This window comes from Sturnus vulgaris, chromosome 10 (genome assembly GCF_052056855.1).
Source record: "Sturnus vulgaris isolate bStuVul1 chromosome 10, bStuVul1.hap1, whole genome shotgun sequence".
NCBI classification, from domain to species: Eukaryota; Metazoa; Chordata; class Aves; order Passeriformes; family Sturnidae; genus Sturnus; species Sturnus vulgaris.
The window spans coordinates 15,381,210-15,403,236 of NC_142252.1; the positions used below are offsets into that span (position 1 = coordinate 15,381,210).

The 22,027-nt window shown below is 43.9% G+C and overlaps 1 protein-coding gene across 5 annotated transcripts in view; it reads right to left on the minus strand.

The window, feature by feature from the left end:
- Nucleotides 1-22,027, minus strand: part of LPP (LIM domain containing preferred translocation partner in lipoma) — a 331,939-nt gene that overhangs the window by 254,296 nt on the left and 55,616 nt on the right. For 4 of the 5 annotated variants that reach the window (XM_088170914.1, XM_088170913.1, XM_088170912.1 and 1 more), the window contains one exon: nucleotides 15,587-15,679. The gene's annotated coding sequence lies outside the window, so the exon portion shown is untranslated. The remainder of the gene's footprint in view (nucleotides 1-15,586; nucleotides 15,680-22,027) is intronic. The other variant, XM_088170915.1, reaches the window with a different exon arrangement.

Genomic DNA, 22,027 nt, shown 5'->3' on the forward strand with positions numbered 1-22,027 from the left:
AAGGCCATGGAAATGAAACTGGCAAATGTACCATTTATCATGCCATCTTAACATGAAATGAATGTATCCGATTAGATCACCAAACATACCAAGAAAGACATGTTTGGAAGAGATGTACAAAGAGGACCATGAGACTACTGCTTACCTGGTTCTAGCTGAAGCAGAACTGCTGAAACCTTAAAGTCATCCTGCAGACAGCCCTGATGCTCTTGGGAAATATCAGCAGCTAAATCTGGACTATCACAAGACTCTTTAAAAAGACATTCTTCTCAACTATTTGGGCAATGCTCAATAAAATAAGGTACACCACACTGTGCTGTAAAAGTGCCTCAGTTAGGTGTTGCCACTGTGGGCAGCTGCAGGTCAGAAAGTTTAACCAAAATGTTTAAAGTAAGGGTGAGTAAGCCAAAAATACTCTTCTAAATCATGGTCATAATTGATGACCATGATGACCATAGGGCTCAAGCATGCCAAATTTCAAAGGCACTTGGTTTCCCCACTGCTGTATCTTCATGCAGGAGACCTGACTGCAAACTGCATCCCTCCAGCCTCAGGTATTTCTCAAATTTGGACAGGCTCTGTCTTTGGAATACAGGTAAACCCGGACTTGATACAGCAAACAGACCATGGGAACAGCTTTGTTTATTTAAACATGATCTCTTGGCACACCTTAGGAGAGCCATCAGCTGCCCTACCCTTCACCAGAACACCAGAAAGGAGCTCAAGCTGCTGCTGCAGCTAAACCCAGTGCTGGGAATGGCTCCAAACATCTCTCTGGAAACTAGCGTGATAATAAAACTTCTGCTGAAGTCACACAGCTCTCAGGCAGCTCAAGATGGGCTATCAGGAAGTGGGACCAATCTCAAATCAACCACAAGCTCCTCGCCAGCAGATTCCCATCAGCAGCACAGCACCAGTCATTGCCCTCATCTGGGCGTTTGGCCATGAGAAAATGTTGGAAAAGCCTCTTCCGTTTTTCTCCTGCCTCGGACAAGTTCACAAATCACCACCACTGGAGATTAACTGCCTTCCCTCATCGATAACCCGAGTGGGATTTGGACCCCTAACAAGACTTCTCCTCATCCTCCAGACCAGCTTGTGCATCGTCTTCCCCATGCCAACGCTGACAGTTTGTCACTGGCTCTCAGTGACCTTGGCATAAACAGTAATTCTTGTCTTTCTAAGCAAGAATTTGGGAAAGCAGCCTTTATTGGACAGGTATGTCTGGCTGAGATTTGTGATCAGATGCAATGCACGGTACAGTGTGTGACCTGGAGAGATACTACCATCAGCTAACAGCAGCACAGATTTCTTTCTTCCCTGTCCCTCATTAGCCTCAGAAGCCGGCCTTGCCATCAGCAGTCATGCAAGCTGAGACAACAAAGCACATTAATGATGGGCCCCATCATGTTCCATATTAATTACTCTAGCTAGTAGTAAACTGCTGGTTATAAATCATATTTTGATAACCTGCCCTTTCTTTGACAAGCGAGCTCCAATGTTTAATGTTGCACTTAATCCTCAGATAATACCCCAGGAGTCCTCACTGTGCCCAGCAACAAATCAAAGCAACCTTCAAAAGGCTGGCACAGGTCCCCTTTTCCTACACACCCCAACCTGAAACTATCCCATTGCATCAACTTGGTTATAGGTCAGCTCTAAAGACTGTTGCCAAAAACAGCAGCACACTCAGTGTCCATAGGGCTGCCCCAGCACTTCTCTGGGCTGGCAAAAGCCATGTACATCTTAGACACAGCCTTCCAGAAATGCTGCACTATCACAGTGCTCTGCAGTGTAAAATAGCAGGGTAGTAATTCCCAGAATATCCCCATATTCAGAAGAGAGCAGGATTACTTCTACCTAGGACCGAAACAGTCAACTAAAATCTATCCAAAGCCATCATATTCTTATTTTTGTTTCGTTTTAATTCAGTGACATTTAGCTAGCAGAACAGCTGTTAGCAAAGGTCTAGGAGAGGTGGAATCCCATTTTCTATATAAAGAATTATGTTTTGGAGGAAACTGCAATTTGACAAAAATACCTATTTAGCAAAGTACATTTTAAAAAGTGGAAAAATATGCTCTGCTTTTTCTAAGATAGCAAAAGATCCACCATGGCTTATGAAAATGAGCCCAAGTTTTAGGAACAAAGATATTAAATTATTTTGCAGCGTATATCCAGGAAAATAAGGAGGAGGGACGTGGTCTCTAAGAAGCAGCATGGGGAGAGATCCTTCTCCCTTTCAGCCAGATGTGCCCATTACCTCCCACCACCATCAAAACACGTGAAAAAACTTGTTTTGGGCTTCCCCCAGAGCTGCTTCAGCTTCTACTGGTAACAAGTGTCTGGCTTCAGAAGAGCTGGGTCAAGCCTGATATAGTCAGTACCCTCCTGTATTTTACTCTGAAGGCACAATACCACACACAAAGCAAGAACAAGATCCTGCACTTGCAATTTATAGTGCAAAAATCCCAACAGCTCAGGAAGAGAATCAGCAGTGGTAACTAAGAATCCCATCCTCTCCTCCATGGAGGGATGTGAAGCCCTGCAACCTCACTCCAAGCTGTAAATTAAAAGTGCTTACAGCAGTCAAGGGTTCATTCTTATTCTTTCACCACTGGTGGCAGATGGTACGTGCTATTATTAAATCTTGATTTCCAGCTTATAGTAGTAGTCGTATGAAACCTTCTGCACTAAGACAAAAATTCACTATTTTTATTTTGGGAAAAAAGCAGAAGTCTTACAGTTAAGTAACTTTTGTCTTTTAACGATTTCTTTTAAAAATTCGTAGCATACTTCTCCTAATTGGAAACACACAGAAAATAGGATATGGCCTATTAGTTAAAGGTCAATGCACATTTAACCACCTCTTTTGAAACTGACAGTATTGTCATGACAGCCATAAAAGCTGCTTTGAATTTTAGTTCCCTAGAAAGTAAATACAAGGAATCCCAAGGCCTTAACCACAAGTGCCACGGCTCTTAACACTGATGTCATACTCAGCTGAATGTGTGCTGCAAAAGTCAGGATGGTAAAGCTTCAAAATCAGCTCATTTAAGGGAAGCACACAATAATTATCCCCCAGCCCATTGCCCCAGGCATGTTCCACAATGCCTTCATTTGATGCAGCATTAACAGCAGAAGTGTTTTATCCCCAAGCATTTAGTAGGGGTGGTGGGACCACTCAGGGGGCTGCCACAACCAAGTATCTCACACTGCTGTATGTTGTACTTGAGTTTACAACTGCTCTGTCCAATTATAACTACCAAACAAACACTCCCTTCTTTTTTTTTTTTTTTAGCCAGTTCAATTAATTTGTATCCATTTGTTTCCCTATAAATTAGCCAGGGCATAGGGGGCTGACTTTCAGACCCTCTTCTAGTGTGTTAGATATAAGGGTACAGTGTAATTAATAGATGTCAGGCACAGCGCCCCTTCATGCATTGATTTGCTCCTACTTAGGAAACACTCAGGGAGAACACAATCACCCCTGGCTGTCAGGGGTCTTCATAAAATCCATAGGCTGGGACTCACAGGAACTGCTAATCACTTTGGATGCTGAGAAGGGGAAAGGCAGAGACTGATCTTTGCAAAGCAGAGGAAATTTCTTATTAACTGCAACACCTGAGTGTATTTCAAAGCAAGCTTACAAGAACAGAAAGGCTCTCAGAGCAAGAGGCAAGTCAGGAGAACCCTTCTGGTCCCAAACTGCATCAAGGGAGATGGGAACACTCCCACTGAGCTCAGAGCATCTGCATCTCTGAGGCATCTAAACCAGGGACTGCTGCAGCCACCCCAGTTTGCTCCCCCACTGTCACACCACATCAGAGTCATCACTTTTCCATCACAGACAATAAGGGTTTCATCAAAGTGTCTATAAATGAAGTCGAACTTCGAGAAAAAACAGCATTTTATGACTATCCACCTTCGTTATTTCCTTTTAAGGTTTAATTTTTCCATCTTTTACATAAAGTCCTCAAAAAAAAAAAAAAAATCAAGTCAAGGTATTTGATTATTTCCACCACCCCACAGTTCTGCCCAGCTAACAAACAATGCAGGACCAGTATTTGTGCAAAGCTGGTTAAAATATTCTCATTTTGCAAATGCTAAACCTTCCTGTACATACCACACAAATCAAAAGTACAGAATTAAGACAATCCATGAGCATATCAGGCAATCTTGCTGGATATCATGCTTATGAGAAATAAATCATTTTTCACTGTACACAGAGATTCAAACCCAAAAATGCCTACCCAGAACTGCTCATCCTTACCTACCCCACAAGGCACAGGAGATCAATTCTACGTTAAAAGAAAAGAATACCCTTTCCTCTATTTGCTGATTCACAGGCAGCATGTTTAATAGGAGATGATGGGGAGAGAAAGGTTCACCATGAAAGGAGTGCCATGCAGCCAACACACTGCAAATGTCATATTTCAAACCAATATAAATAAAAAATTCTTTAGACGTCAGAAAACACTCTTTATGCAATGTTTTCTTTTAAATACTGCCCTGCATAGGCATCTAGAAAATCCAGTGACCTGGTCTATGACACAGAGATGCACAAGGGAGAACAGACAGAAGTAAAAGCTGGTCTGAAACAATACCACATACACCAGCACCCACCAGAGCACACATCTGCTGACAGCTCCACCCTGCAAGGGCCGAGTGCCTTTCCTACTGGAAACCTTTCCGTGATGCTAATCTGCTACAGAAGGAAAATCACTAGAAGAGGACACCCAATAGCTTCCAGCCAGAACACAACACGCCTTCAGCAAGACTTTTGATTTTCACAGGCACACACTGAAGTTGTTCTTCACAACAAAGAACAGCCTGTCTGTTGCATAACTAACCTTAGGCTGCATTAGATAAGTTGTGCCTTCTCACAGATCAACTGACCTTAAATAATGTCCCCAGTGTATTCAGAGCCAATAGGTTTCTCTTTTAGACCTCAACTGACAGGTCTTCTCCTTCCAGCTATTTCTTCAGAAAGGCATACAAAGAAGGTTTCAAGAGAAATCTCATGCTTACTGTTCCAAGAGCAGCTTTCCAGGCCAAAAATGAAGGCCAAGATCTCAGCTCCAGAGCTGCATCTCCATTTGAAGGCTTCTTGAGCACTTCACTGCAACAGCACAAGTGAGAGCCTTGGCAGGACGGAACTGGGGTTGAAGCAGATGATAACTGGAAAACTCAGCCTGTCTCTGGAAAGCTTGCTACAGTTCTGCCACTGAGTCAAGACAGAAGGAAAACAGCCAGCCATGCCAATGAAACACTGCTTTGTATTCTGGGTAAGGCAAAACAAAGGTCTGGTGATGAGGAGCTCTTGAATGTCATGCAAGGGTCAGCAGCAAAGGCAAATTCCACCATGGCATTTCCGTTCTGTCGCCCAGCCCATTGCTGTGAGTGGATACAGCAGGATCTTTCATTGCTTGTCCAAAAATGGCATTTAACATAGCTGTGCAGGCAGCATCACCCCACTGCCACATTCCACTCCAGAGGAGGGACATCAGTCCCTGCACAAAGCTGAAGCCACAGAACACTGTGTAACGAGCAGGTGAGATCTTTTCATATTACTTCTCCAACCCTGGGTGCAAGGTGATGCAGGAGCTCTGCAGCTGCCTCAGAGGTAGAAACACATGGGAAGAGATGGAGACAGTGTCAAATTAAGCAAGCCTCTGCACCCCTCCTGGCAGGTCGTTTCATTGTCCACATAGATGTTTGTGTGCTCCCTGTGATGTTAAAAACAAAATGCTCTGCAAAGCAGGCCCATTTCCCTTCGGGAACACAGGTACCAACAACTGCCCAATAAACCCATGGCAAAGGCACAGGCACTAAAAGCCTGGCTGCTTTCTGACACTGTCACTGCTGTCACACAGACTCCTCTTGAACATCAGTTTCCTACTTAAAAATCAGGGTCCACAGGGCAACCCTTCTTGATACGTGTTGCTCCATTCATCCAGCTCATACCAGGACAGATACAGCACACACATCCAGCAATTCCCTGATCTTTTCCAATGGAGCACAGGAGAGCAGAAGCCCTGTCTCAGCCCTTGCAATCAGCCAAGCTGGGCTTCATTGACAAGGCTGTGTCCTACAGAAGAGCAGTGCTCGTCCACATTCAGGACATCATCAGCTCTTGCTGCGAGCACAAGAGCCCAGACTCGTGAGGATTGCTCGTGCCAGGAGAGGTCCACAGCTGCTGAGGAGCTTTCTAGTAAATCCAGCCCTGATGGCAAAGGAAAGGGCTTGCAGAGCAGAGTTACAGGAATCTATTCCTCCTGCATTAGTCAGCATATACAAATACATCCTCTTGCTTCATTAAATTTTAATTGGAGTACACATGAATAGGCTTCACTGGTTACTTAATCAAAGGGAGTCTGATTACAAGGTGCTCACATGAAAAGCTAGAAAGCAACATCCTTCCTCTCTTTTCTTTTGCATTTTTTTAGGCAACCATTGTCGATTTCTTCAGGTCAGTTGACATTTTAGGGCTGCTGCAAAGAACCATGAAAAGCAGCCACAAAGAGTAAATAAAAGCACTTTGAAGGGAAACAGGACACAGATCATTAGCCCTGCATTCCTCTTTATTATCCAGACAAAAATTAAATGCAAAATCCCAGAGCAGATGTTGCATTAGCAAGCTGATCAGCAGTGCTAAACACAAGGATGGCTTTGCTGCTGTGTGTTGTGCATGTGTAGCTGGACTGTCTGGAGTTTCATTATTTTAAGTGTCCTTAAGTGTCTGAAACTACAGCAGATCTGAACCTATAAAAAATCCTACTCATAAACTTTGGGATTTCCTCAGAAATTGCATTCTCTGCAACAGAGATACTTATTTGTTCACACACGCTTTCCCTGAGGTTAGAGAAACTTTGCATGTATTTTCTTGCCTGCCTAGAATGGGACAACATCTCCCAAACTTCTTCCTCACTAAAACCACGAGCTGTATGACCAGATCCTCAACTTCCATAAAATCCATACAGTTGATACAGCTTGAATTGACTTAGAACAGTTTGCACTGGCTAAAAAATCTCCCAGCAAAGCAACTCCAGTTGCACAACGCAGAGCTGGGGGTGGGAGCTCAATGCCTGACTGCGTGAGAAATAAAAAGCAGCTATGTTGTTCTGCACAACTCTGTTTGCTAAGCAGATCAACCAAAAAAAAAAAAAAAAAAAAAAAAAACAGACAAGGAAAGAACAAAAAAAAAAACTTTCAGCAATTTAAAACCACAAGAGACAACTCACTGGCCTGCTCCTGCACACTTGCTCAGAAGTGTATATATTCTGTACAGTGACAGGTTCTGGCAGCCAGGGACTGACACACTTTCTATGGCTATGTCCTAATATTAGAAAAATTTGGTCATAAGCTAAAAATGTTACAGAAATAGCATAGGATTGTAAGTTATGAGCTGAGTCAGAACTCTATCTGCTACTTGACTTCTATACTATTTTATTTTTTTTTTTTTAAAAAAGCCCATCGTGCTGTGGGAATTTTTTTAAAAACAGTTTGCTGCTGCCATTACTTATGAGGAAGAATGAGCCTTTGTTGAGGGGGAAGAAAGTAATTTAAAATGGCAAAAATCTATCTGCAAGGAAGCAAAGGACACAGATCCTCTCATATACCACAGCCCTATGTGTAGTAAGCCCTTCACTAACATCACAGCCTCTCTGAGTGCCAGTTCTGGACGGCAAGGGTACATACAAGGACTCCTCCATTAGAACTTCAAGGATGTTGATGGGATTGTACAGTGCCCTAATTCCCAGGAATCCTGTGTGTACAATGCAGTCTCCTGCATAAAAGCATTTTATTTGCACTGTGTACTTGTAAATCACTGGTAAATAATTAACAGACAGCATAAGTATGTAACAGAACTGAGTCACAGGTGTTAGCAAAGGAAAACTGCTATAAATGGATATGTCACAGCAATAAGCCGCCTGTTCACCTGTTGGGTGCTGGAGGAATTAAACAATTTAGTTTTCGTAAATTAACCCCTGACACCCAGAACCTTACTAGAAAGCTCATCCATATTCCTCCTCTGCTGTTTATGACCATAACTTTTCCTCCTTTCACAGTTTGGACAGTCTTTAAATGAAGAAACAATTAAGTTTCCCAGGCTTCTCATTGTTGGGTGGAGCCATGGGGTCACACACAGGTCCATTCATTCATTCATTCATCCCAGGCAGGGAAGGCGAGATGGGAGCAAGGAGCCTTGCCCAGGCTGCCAGACTTGCTGGCTGCAGCAGCAGGAAAGGATTTCTCAAGTGTGAACACACAAGCGTAGCACAGGAGGAGACCCACCCTTGTTCCACATCTCTTCTTTAGTTTCTCCCTCCTTCCTGCTGCCTCTCTTGTCCTACAGGCTGTTCCTGCAAACAGCCCAGGAGACACTCTTTTCCCTACGTGTAGCAGGAAGGCAGAGGAGCAGAAATCCTCCTGCCAGGTGTGACACTACAAAGAGCTGCCGTGAGGGCACTCCACGCTCCCCACTCCTCAGATCACCAAAGTTTTTTGGCATCACAATATTCCAGCCCCAAATTAGCAGCTGCTGGAAGGGCAGGAGGCAGAAGCCTGCTAAAACAACCAGGAATGGGGAAAGCACAAGTCTCAGAGAAAAGCAAACGACCAAAAGCTGCTCAATCCAAGGCAGTGCACTGAGGAAAGTAAATCACCACTGTCTCGCCATTCTTTGCTGTGGGTCCCTCAGAAAACACACAGATCCTCTGCCTCGTCTGCAGCTCTGCCTGGAAACAAAACCCAAAAAGGACCTTTTCTGACAACAACTTCAAAATGTTTAAGCTCATTTCACCATGTTTGGTTTGGTTTTGAATACAGTAACATACAAGCAAAGAATTCTTGATTTTTTTTTCAAAGCACAGCTCCCATAAGCTAAAAAAGTAAATGGGAGTGCTTTGCTTCCTGGGGTATGGAACTGGAACATTTTTCTAGCACCTAATAAAACATTGTTTGGTTGATACTAACCATTAAAATATGTGTTTCAAGTCATGTAATGTTCCCTGTGAAATTTGCCTTTTTGCTCCATGAAAAAGGGCACTGAAAGGAATCCTGCAGCCATAAGGATCTCACTTAATTCATGGAAGTATCATTTTAAAAGCCTCACAACGTGATCAAAGCACTGTTGAGAACAGATGTTCCAGGCTTTACAAATTCCAGCATAAGTATTTTTTATGACATTGATCACTGCTAAATTCTTTCAGCCATATTTTCCCCACAAGAAGCATGCAGGCACTTTCCTCCCCGGGGAGGACATGTTCACATGTGGACTGGTCTCCAGCCACAGACCCTCTCCTCCCCATCCCTCCCCATCACGGTGAGGAGAGCTGTGCAGTGTCACCAGCAGCTGCAGTGGTAGCCAGATCCCAACAGAGCTGGGCTCAGCATTCCCCACTTCACAAGGGGAATTTAATGTAGGAATCACTGTGCCAATGCTCAGACTCTGTCTCAACTCTCCACACGGACCCTCTCACAGAAAAATCATTGCTCCACTACCCTGGCACCAGAGTACAGCCTACAGAGCCCTACATAAGGTGTCTTTTTGTTACCAGGACAGACACCATCATCACCCCTTAAGGCCACAGCAGGCCACCACTGGCTTGGCAAGCTCTGAGCAATCTCATCCCACCTTAAAGCCAACCCTGCCTTGAGCCAGGAGCTGCACGAAAGACCTGCATGACCCTTTCTGCCTAAAATGCTGGATGGCTCTAGATCTCAGGTAGAAGCCACGTGGAAATGCCCTTGGCCATGTCAACACCCCAAGGAAACACCTGCCCTGGTCCCTCAGCTCCTGCCATGGATGTGGAACCCTCTGGCTGTGCACAGAAGATACTCAGCACTGCCCAGCTACAAGGCCAAATGAAAGCGGGAGATGCTCAGTTGCCTTGGGGGCTACTAAAGCCGGATGAGCTGAGCCAGAAGGAGCAACAATGGGGAGCAGCAGGAACCTGCTTGTTCCTCAGACAGCAGCAATGGGTCCCCTCGTTGCTTGAGGTGATCATGGAGCAGACTGCAATTCAAATCACAGTCAAATTTCCACCAAGAGCAAAGTTCCCACAAAGTTTAGCTCTCCACAGTCAGTTTCTGTGTATTCACAGTCTCAGGAGCATCACCACATTCTCTGTTTGAAAGAAAGTCTAAACACCATGCAGTGCTGGGCAGTTTCATGAGAGTGAGCTGTGTACCAACAAAAGACTCACAGCTACCCCAGAATCCGAAACATAAAATTTATCTCTGAATAACATTGGGTTTTTTACCCCTTTCAAAAAAAAAAAAAGGATCTGAAACAACTAGCTCCTTTCAAATTTCACACATTCACAGAAGAGGGTGTTTGTGAAGAGGACCCCACAAGCACATCACTTCTCTAATATGTGCCCAGTTTAGTTTCACCTGTCTCCATGTGCTCCCTTCCCAATTCCTACAACCTGCTTACACATCCTGTTTCACTATGAACACAAGCTTCTTCCCCGGGGCAGCAGTGCTGCCTTCACTTCTCCTCACAGTGAGCTGAGACACCAGCTAAAATGGGAGCAAGAACACCAGACAAGTTTACCTGTCTTGCTTATCCAAACTGAGCCCAGTCAAGGCATCACCAGGGCTGCGGCAGATGCTGGGCTTTGGGTACCACCAAAATGACAGAACAACAGGCCCTCAGTTAAGTCATCCATCAAGAAGATGGAAGAGTGACCTCTGAAAAAGCAGCACAAGGCAAAGGAGGTCTCCTAGAATAAGGAAAAATGAGAAAAACACACGGGAGGAGAGGCACCAAGACTGCAGTGACAGGGAGGATGCTGAAGGTGAGCACAGATCTGGGGAACAAGGACAACTCAAGGAAAGGCTGAAGGATGTTGGAAGAGCAAATACAAGCAAAGAGAGGGTCTGTAAAAAGCCTCTACCAGCAAAGGAATCACAAGCAATCACAGCAGCAGTCTTCTTCTTGCCAATCCCATGTGCTTTTCTTGATGGACTTCCTAGTCTAAGGACCTCCTGTGCTGTTTAAAACTCATATACCTCTCCATTTATGAGGTACAACTACACACAGAAAATGTCCTGAAAATTTAAACACTCATACAAAATCTTGTCGTGCTGGCAACAGAGTCTTTGTATGTGCACGAGCAAGTGCTGGCACACAAACATGTGCATTCACACCTATAGTACAGCTTTTCAGCAAAAGGACTGCTCCCCTAAGAGTCCTCAAAGTGAGAACAGAAAGGAGGAGGGGTGTACAGCATTGTCACAGGCCACGCTCCTCTGCTCCAGCCTCAGAGACAACCACTACTGACATCAAAGTTTGTTTTCCTGCAGGTCCTGTCCGGTCCCCCCCCTCATCTGTGGGAGCATCACCCCAACAGCTGCACTGCATCCTGGGCTGCAGCCACCTCTAGGCTGTGAGCCTGGGCCACCCCTGCCCCTGCACTCCCCCAGTGACAGTGCCATCAGCCACAGACAAAGGACAGTATCGTCAGAGCCCAGGATGCAATGAGGGAATTTTGAAAGGACGCTCCAGTCAGAATTTAACGGAATTGTTCTGCTTAGTTATTAACATCACAACCCTGCTCCAGACCCAAGTCTGTTTTGTTATCTTGCCTCCCCACTCCAAGTGAATTTGCTGGGTGATTCTAAAAAAGAGAAAAAGGCAGTGACCAATTCTCAGGCCTTCTGATTTAGACACTAGAAGAGAAAAAATACTCCTGCATTGCTTCCCTCTTGTTTTTCTAAATAAAAATAATGTATAGCCCTAACTGGATAATAAATATGCTCAAAAGCTGTCCTTAAGTAAAAGCTTTTGATAACAAATTGCCTGTGCTAACCGCTATTTTACTGTTGAATTTTTTATTGTTGCTTAAGCACTGCAATTATGCTAATAAGCCTGAGAGGATGGTACACTAAAGCATTGAATGTGACAGATATAATACTCAATAAAATGTTAATCTTACCTGAAAATTGGAATCAAACAGCCTTATTAGTATTTATGGATATGGCACCTCCAACATGTTTCTCTTAAGAGGAATATATATATGCAATAGATATTTCCAAATATACCCTACTATTTCTCATGCTTCCACAGAATTTAATTCCAGGTGGCTATTACCCCTGCTGCTAATTGCCAGTCCCTTTTGGAATTAGAAAAGAGAGTGTTGCCTTCTGGAACATGCAAAACTCCTGCACATTGGAGGGCTTTTCCTTTGCCACCTGGAGGATGGCAGCTCTCTGTGGGGATGGGGACAGCTGTCCCCAACTCTTGGCATGGCCACCAGGCTTGTGAGGGTGTGACACCACACAACAAAGGCTCTTCTCTGCCACCCTCTTACCTATTTCCCCCATATGCTCTCCTTTCATGTGCAAGGCAGGTAAATCCAGCAAAGGGTTCAGTTATTTACAGGTGCTAGAGAAATTACTTCTGGATATTAAGATAGGCCTAAAGACAAATTTAATTATTTTACTCCAAAGCTTTTCAGCCAGTGCTGACAGGGAACTACACCCATCCACCTCACTGCAAGTTACAGCACTGCTAATTTGGACCAAGAGCTGCTGAGCTGTCACAGGGGCCTGGCATGGAGATGTTCTCTGAATTTCCACAAGCTGTATTGCTTTTTGCACCTTTATTTCACCTCCTAGTCCCAGTCTGCTTTCTCAATTAATGGCATCTTTTTTTCACCACATGTAGGCTTTTTCTACTGGGATTTTTTGGCCAAACTCATGGCTTTCAGACCCTGCCTCAGGGCTCCACTGCCATGAACTTCCTGTGAATAAAATTCAAGTGGTCTTCAGCACCTTGACTTTCTCATCTACAGAAGGAAGAAAAAATAAACTCAGAAGAGCCACATTCTTCAGACAAACTATACTTACATTCATGACCAGGCTCTAAAGAGACCATTTGTACAAAATGGACTGTGTAGCTTTCAAATGCTGCAGGTTAATGCCTAAATAGCAGCTGCTGGTTTCCAGCTTCACTCCTCATGCTGCTCTCACCCACAGGAGTCAATTCTGCTGACAGGACAGCAAAAACATCAATAACCACCATGATATTTCCTGACAAGACAGTAAAGCAAGATTCTTACCACTGGATGATGCACTCTTCCGTGGTGGCAAACATTAGGTGAGAGATATCTAGGAACTGTTTTCATGAATAGTCACAGCAGGGGAAACCCAACTGGCTTTCCATTGAAATCTGGGATTCCCAAAGGGCTCAGAGATCACAGCAGGTAACCCACAGGACACAACACAAAACACCACAGGACACAACACAAAACACCACAGGACACTCGTGGGCTCTCTTCAGCCATGCTTGCAATCCACACTGGCTTGGATGGAGTGCAAGGATGGGAACAGAGTGGCTTTGCAGGACAGAGCTTAGAGCAGCTCCACAAACCCCCATTTGCACTGCAAGGAGCACAGCACTTGGGAAAAAAAAAACAACTACTCAGTTGCTAAATCAAGGGAAGCTACCAATTGAGTGAGCACCTGGAAGAGCCAGGGGATGCATCCAGGGCTCCTCCACCCCAAGCAAGCCCCAGCACGAGATGCCAGACACTAAATTTCAACAGACAATTGAACCAGGCACACAGCTACAAAGTGCTGCACACAGCAGCCACTCCCATAGAGGTGGCAGGACTCATCCCTGCCATGTTAAGTGAGTCTCGTCATTATTCTCAGCCCTGCAGGGAAATCTAAATTGAACTTTGACATATTGCTTTCTTTTGCTAAGCAGCAATACTCGAATGTTAACTCCAGTCCTGAAAGGCATATTTATGGACTATTCTTTGGAAATAATCTTACCCTGACCAGTCCAAAAGGTCAGAACCATAAAAAAGCATAAGAATAAAAAAAAAAAGCACACAAGGCTGGAAAACTATCACTACCATTGGCACAACCCCTCAACTTATTAACCGTCCTTGCAACAAGGTGAATTGCAAGGTCTTGGATTTATTTGACTGATTGAGATCAAAAGATCATAGGGGAACACAGTAAATTGTATCTTTCCATGAATGCATTTTGCTTTCAAGATTTGAGCAGATAGCTGCAGGAACTGAAAAGCTCAAGAGAAGGAAAAAAGAAAAGAGAAAAAAATAAGCACAAAGGTGACTTCAGAGAGGCATTCCTTATTTTTTTTCTTGACATCATCTGCATTTCTTAGAGCTATTTGCAAGTTTCTTCCACGTCCCCATACCCCTGAGACACAACAGCTTATCTCTGCTAAGCAGAAGATGATAAGGAACAATAAGACACTGGTGTAACTCCAGGGCAGACACCAGTGTTTGCTGACATTACGGGTGAAATGTAAATTTTAGAGAAACCAAAGTCCAACAAGAGGTTTGAAGAACTTCCTATTGAATTCCAGATGTCCTACAAGGTAAGACAGGTATCTCACTGATCTTCTTAACCAGACCAAGGAAGACAAAGCACCTGAACACCCCTCTTGCCATACAACGGCTTGGAGGCTGTCTGAGCCCAGGCTCCATTTGTCATTGGCAGCTCCCAGGGAAGGGATGAAGGAGGAAGAAGTAAGGGAACTAAAGGAACAGCCATCTTCAGGACATAATTTCAAGACTTAGCTGTTGAGCCAGCATTTTTAAACTCAGGAAAAGCCTGCTGTGTTTGCTGTCAAGACAAAACAAAGAAACACAATGGAGAACATGAACAGAAGAGCAAGAGAAGAAAAATGAAACTCTCCTCCACTTAATCAGCACTGGAAAGAAAGAAAAAGTAATCATTTGTTTCTCTCTCTGTGTTCCACATGATATTTGTGTTTTGCACAGCATACCTATATTTATAGCATTGTGTTCTCATGTCACAATAAAACAGATGAGATTACACCCCTGACAGTAAGAGTAAATCCCTTACATGGACCATGGAAGAGACCCAAACTCCCAGAAACTTACTACAAAGGAGCCAGAATTGATACAACTTCCTGTTTTTACCACAAGCTTACACTGCATGCCAACAATAGAGGATTAAACCACTTCTTTCCCCTGAGCTTATACTTCCCCCCAGAATAACATCACCATTCAGGTAACAAAGACACTGGGTACCAGTGTTAATTGCTGCTGCATCAACTCTTTACCAAACCATGCAGCTCATTCTGCACAGATACACTCAGCTTTGCCTTTCACCTTATCAGCCTTGAATAAGGTTTTTAAGATAAGGATTTCACATATTCCTATTTCTAATCATCAGTGGGCTAGTAGAACTGTCCAGAAGTCACCTGGTCTATTTTTCCACCAAATGGAAGGACTGGTTCTTCTAAAAGCACATATGGTACTGCTCCTCCACCTTGATCTTAAAACCTTTGCATGACTGAAACTGCCCAACCTCCTGGGGGGATCCACTCCAGCACTCAGCTATCCTTAATGCAGATTATTCAGTGACACCTCAGCTAAATGTCCTTGTTGCAACTTAAGTTTATTATTTGTTTTATTTACGGTGGACAGATTTAGTTTATTCCCTCTCTCCATGACAAGTTCATTATTTCCAAAATGTACAAGTTGAGGCAGTGCTGCTTGTCCTCTCTTTGCCCATTCTGCTTCTGCTCACAGCACATTCTCAATCTCTGCCTGTGTGTATCTTTCCTTACCCCAAGAGAGCAGGAACTTGGATATCACGAGGCTGCTTCAAGGGAAGATGCTCACCTCCAAAGGCTGATGCATTCAGGCACACACAAAGTACTCTGAAACAAGAAAAATAAAAGATTTATCTTCAGGATGGCAGGCAGAATCCAGTCCAGGAGTAAAGGAAAAAACGAGCAACTCTGAAGTGCAATTTTCCCCACCCCATTATTTAGCATGCAAACAGATCTTCAAAAGCAACATCACTGACTGTAGATACAGCATGTGCCATCACTCGGAGTTGGTCACATTTTCTCTGACAACCACCACAAGGGTTTGATAAATTTGTGTTCTAGGAAAACAAAGTGTTCATGGACTTTGCAGAAAGTTCTGCCAAGGTAAAAGCAATACCCAGCACACATCAAGATCAGAAGGCTCCAAACTTTAAGCTCAGAGGACAAACTTTAATGTTACCACTGGTGACTTTATTTAAAGTTTCACTGAAAAAACAGAGGCAAAATTTCCAGTCTACTCTGAGATTTAAACAAGTGTAATTATGGGAGAGATCCAGAGCATAAAAGTCAGGCCTGACGAATGCCTTCTGTATTCACAACATACTCTTTACCTCCTGATGTTCAGGATGTTCTACTTAGCAAAATGAAACCTCTCATGAACCCAAGTGTTTGGTGACAATATAGAAAGGTAAAGAAAGGATTTACATCAACACTGTTCTTGAATGACAAAAACGTCTCAAATTTCATGAAAGATAACGGGCAACAAGGGAGAGCAGCAATGATACATTAGCCATGCTACTTCTGGAGGCTCTCAGAAAAACAGTTAGATGGTAGCGGACAATTTGCAACAACACCACCTTTCAGCAGTAGATCACCTTTTGCACCCCGTCTCATCTAAATTCCTGTCCCCCTCAACAGCAGCTGCTCCTGCTCCCAAAGGATCAAGTGGCTTTGTAGCAAATACACCTTTTCTGATGGCTGAAGCCAAGAAACACTCAATTTGTCACCTGCTGTGAAAACAAGATGCACATCTCAGGAGTTGCCAATGCAAGAACTCAGTGTCTTGTCTTTTGCACGGATCATCCATTTGACTGTACCTTTGGCTACTGCACTTTGTCCATCTCCAAGTTTCTGCTTGGGATGTTTTTTTCATCCTTGGTAATCCTACCCAGCTGTCCTGGTCTTTTGTTTTCCTTCATCACTTGCACTCTTAGCAATGCCAACACTTACAGCCAGCCAGCCCAACTGCTGTCAGCACAGGAAGGCAACACTCCTGTTTAGCACTGATTGGATAGCAGAAGTGCTGTTTCCAAGGCTGAAGAGGAATACCTGCACCAATAACGCCCCTAAAGCAGCACATAGTAGCTGAGGAGACTGAGCAATAAATGCCTGAAGGTGAAAAAAAGTAATCTCTAAATGTCTGTTGGACAACTGATAAAAGACTCTAAATACATGCCCATCTTTAAAGGTGAAAGTAGCTCCAAGGACTTCAGCAAGATCATCTGCAGCATCAGACACGTTACCTCCCAAAATACTAGTGAGATAAGGATGTTTAGCAAGGGATAGAGATACAAGGAATGCTTCCACCAAGAAAATACACCCATTTGTACAGCTGAATTACGACAGCTGTTGAAAACCATGGAGTAGCATTGAATGGCAGCCCAGGACAGGGAGCCAAGACAACTACCACATGCAATTGAAACTGCCAAGGGATTAAGTTAGGTCAAATGTAATTACACAAATTGGATCCTGGCCAGAGTAGAGGCTTATTCAAGAAAATTAAAAGAGGTGTTCAAAAGTTTCAGAGATTGAGTCCTCCTCCGGTTAATTATTTGGTGAGTCAGTCAGTGAAGTCTCAGTACTCTGGGAGGCCATCTGAAAAAGGGGAAAAAATGAGGCATAAACTTGAAAGGCATTAGAAGCGATTAGCAAAAGCCTTTGTTCTCCATGGCAATCCTGGCTGCACCAGTGCGCAAAAGCCTTTCATGTCAGTGCCGAAAGTGGCCTCAGTCCCTTTGATACTTCTGGGAGGAAGCGCTTAAATTTACAAATATCCCGCTGACAGAAGTTACAGACAACAGTCGAGGAACTTCTGCATAACTCAGCCAGATCATACCCAGCTCTCAGGCAGAGAGCACTCCTGCTGAAGGGAGGAATGACAAGACACAAGGAAGTTCACTGACACCTGGAGCAATGTCCACTCTACATGCTACTGGTGTCTGAAAGCCAAGTCATGTCAAAAAGAAGGTTGCAGACATGCAGGACATTGGCTTCCTCCCCCTCATTCAGTTTTCAGAAGAGAGAGAGCATGCAAGGCAGGCAATGGTAAGGAGACCAGAGAGGAAGCTTTGTGGTCTGGCAGCTGAGCATCACTTGTAAAGATTAGATCGTGTTTGTGCCTCTGCCATAAACCTTCTGAATGATAAGAGCAAAGTCACATATATCAAATTTTCCCACATATTTATTGCTGTGCCTTTTGTGGCTGAATAAAGATACAGAAGGACTGCATCCAGAAGAGACAAGAACTAGCAGGCAGGGATTGAGATTCTGTGTTCAACCTTTAATCAAGACTTGTACTAAAACCATGTGCAGCACTACAAAACATGAAATGTTCTGAAAAAACAGGCCTTGTAAGTCTCAGTTTTGGCACCTGAAAAAAGTAGATGCCTATGCTACCTCTGTATCTGGAAGTCATCATTAGAGATACACCCATCGCTGTCTTTGAAGCAGTTGGATGCGACAGTAAAAGCAGTACGGAATTGGAGATTAACCTTTTTTGGGTAGCTTATTCAGTGCAATGTTCAGATGATGCACATTAAACAAACCAATTTTTGACTGACATTAAAAAAAAACAGAGAGATGAAATAGCTATATTCTCAACAAGTGCCATACACAAGGCATATCAAGTGACACGGCTTCATCTCACAGTGACAGCAGGTGAACATGCAACTGAAGCCTCTGCCATATTGATTTCATGTGCTTTTTTTTTCCCTTTAACTTTTCATAAAACAAGCCAAGGAAAGGCAGACATTTCACAGCACAGATTGGTGCAATTTGTATTAATGGCCCAAGCATGGCTGCAGCAGCAGCTTGCTTCTCTTTGTGTGGAACAATCAACAGGGACAAGTCTGGTGGGACAACTGCTACCATGGCACACCTTGCCCCAGCCCAGCAACACCTCCTCCTTCTGCAGCTTTGCAACAAGCAGGGCAAGAACTAAGAACACAGGAAAAAATCTCTGCTGTCTTGCCATGCTGTGCAAAACCCAGGGGCAAGCAAATGTGGAAAGAGGTTGCATTCTACACTGACCACACACAAGCTGTGGTTCTTCCAAAACGTAGTCAAGTGCTCTTCCAGGTAGCAAAAGCACAAACGTCCCAAATTCCTCATCCCTGGCACTGCTCTGACAAGGTAATCACTCCCTTGGAGCCCTCAGGCACCACACAGATGACAAAGACATAGATTTCTCTTGCAAATAGGAATAAAACAGCAAGGCAGCTCTCCCCATTCTTCCCCAACACCTTGCAACCAGCCCCCTCTGAAGCAGGTCAACTGCTTGCACTGGAGAGACCCACAAAAAAAGGCGAGCCAGAGCCACACGTGGGCACCACCACACCTCAGGGGAAAGCACAGGGCTGATGGTACACACACTACAAAAAATAGAATTTTCAGCACAAAGCAGGGCAGCCTGAAGGGGCTCATGCCGAAGAGGGACCTACTGCCACGTTGGCCAGGGCATGCAGGGGGACATCCCCCTGTGGCAGCAGTGGTGATTAACCAATACTGATAACATCCTCCAGTGCCTGAAACAAAGCACAAGGAAACAGCACAGCAAGGACTAATGCCAAGTGGCAATAAAGACAGAGGAAGGGCTGCTGTTCAAATAAGACTTTTTTTTTTTCCTAGGTTACTTGTTGTTAAAAAAAAGGTTCTGCATGCAGGGACATCCTGTTCACTATATTAAATTAAAGGGATGATTCAAGAGGGAACAGCTTTCAGCAGGCAAGGGGGGAAAAATCAATTTCAGGTTGCTATGGACAACTGGGCTGTCTCCTGTAAAACGGAATCAGATTCAGCTCTACAAACCTAAACGCTAAACATTCCCTCAAACGCAACACACACACAGGCTCACTAAATTAATGAATACAATAAAATACAGACTTGTGCCATCTCCCAGGTTTTTTTGGCTGAAGGAAGGACATGCTCAAATCTGCTAATTGCCACCAAATACAGGACTGGAGTTTGGCTCAGTGGTGGCTCTCTGACTGCCAGTCCAACACTTACAGGGGAAAAGCTCTGTAACAGCCAAATAAACCAGAGTGGCTCTCAGATTCACCTTGCTCTGGGCCCTTTCTGTGGGCTCTGGGCTTGCAGTGGGATCTAAAACCATGTGCTGCTGATCCAAGCACTTGAAGAACTCAGCTAGAAGGGACAGCAAAAACTCAGCCTGAGGCTTTCAGGCATGTCCTGGCTGATACTGGATAGAGGAAATTTAACCTGCCCCCAGTCCTTGAATAGCCTGAATAGAAACAATGGTCACAGCTGCCAGTAGGAACCTCACATGGAGGGACCATTAGGGACAACATGGTGGCCATGGTCCAATGGGTGTCCTCTCCTCATGTTTTGCACTGGAATAATTTCAAACAGGTTTTAAGCACCTTCTCCACTCCCTGCAGGAAGAAAAGCCTTGGTGAGAGAGACTGAAGCAGAGAGGAGGCATCTGATCCTGTGCCCTTTCCCAGTAGCTGTTAAGAAATCAAAGAAATCCATCTAGATCAATCTTTCCATCAAGGCAATAGGAAACATTCCCATCTCACAATACTGTGAGTCTTATGAAGCAGTTAATGATTTTTCAATGAAATGTACCATCAAAATATAAGCTTTTATTAGCAAAATCAATGATGTGTGCAGAGGCAGTCCCTCATGTGTCTTAAAAAAAAGTCTATGAATAAACCTGACAGTAATAAAGAACATTGTGCAATTATTACAGCTGTTTTACAGGATTCTCTAATAATGACAGCCCATACTTCCAGTAAGACACCTTAAGGCAATACCACAAAAAAAAAAATAGAAAAGGAACAGAAGCACAGGATTCCCCTACACTTGGAGGGGCTTTGTGTTTATTAAATTACTTTTTTTTTTTCCCAACAAGAAGATAACATCTTGGAAACAAAACCATTCCAATGCTTAAATAAATATTTACCAGTCACCTGTCTTTTTCTCCTCCTCCACCAGTTCGGTGTTTCATTGCATTAGAAAAGTAACCAGTGGAAATTTACACCCATTAAAATCCAGTAGAAATGGAAGCAAGATAGAGAGCTGCAACTTTTCAGCACCCACAAAGCTCACAATCATCCTAAACCATGCACACAGGTCAGGTAACTGCAGCAACCAAGAGCCCTTTGCAAGCAATACACCCATCTGAGGACACAGGAATGGAGAACTGCCAGCCTGCTGTTCTCAACTGGCAGCTACCATTCACATCAATACCACCATTAACAATTCAGACAGCCAAAATATTAAGGGACCCCAAATCCAACACTCACCAAACCCACTACCCGATTTTTTTGTGAATCTCTGGCTAATGAACAAGGAGCACCATTAAGTCATATTTATAGCAAAATGCTCAAGTGTGCACTTATGTGAGATAATGCCAAAAAACACCACTTGACAGTTTTAACCCAAACCTATACACAAGAGCCTAAAATCTACTCAGAGGAAAAAATTAAGTCTCTATTCCACCTGGCTTTAAAAAACCTCTGGAGGCATGTGAGGATGGATAGGGAAAGAGTAACAACAATACTCAACAGATGTTTCCATTAGCATAGATTTGCCATTCATTTCTCTTTCTTCTACCATCAAACTCCCTTATTATCCTTGCTAGATAATTTACAGGGCTTGGTGCAAAGTACAGTCTCTAAGAACAGAGACAGCAAACACTTGACAATGTAGAAGTTCAAAGAGCTGAGCCATGCATGACCTGCAAGCAGATTGTTGCGACTTCCTCGCATGTATAAAAGGGCTTTGCCTTCATGCAATGCTGGAACTTGTCATCATGAAACACCCTCCTATTACAACATGGCCCAGAGGAGCTACTATTTTGGGTCCTAATAACATGCTGGGTTTTACAGGAAAGAAAGAAGGCAAGTAACATGGAACAACCCAGCTGTCAAGGAGAGAAACAGATGGAATCCTCACAAAGCTACACAGATTGCCTTAGTCAAGTGCTGTCACAGCCCATCCTGGAGATGGGAAAGCACGGTGCAGGAGCTAGATGAAAGGAGCTTGTGAAATTAAGTAGCATCATCACCTCCACAAGGCCTGTGAAGAGACAATAGAGAACTGCTTTCCAGGCACTCTGATCCCAAGGCAGTAAAACATGACTCAAGGTTGTCAAGCTGCTTTTTCCAAATGCCTTTTGGCTGAGTGACAATTGCCCAATTCTCCCACCTGTTT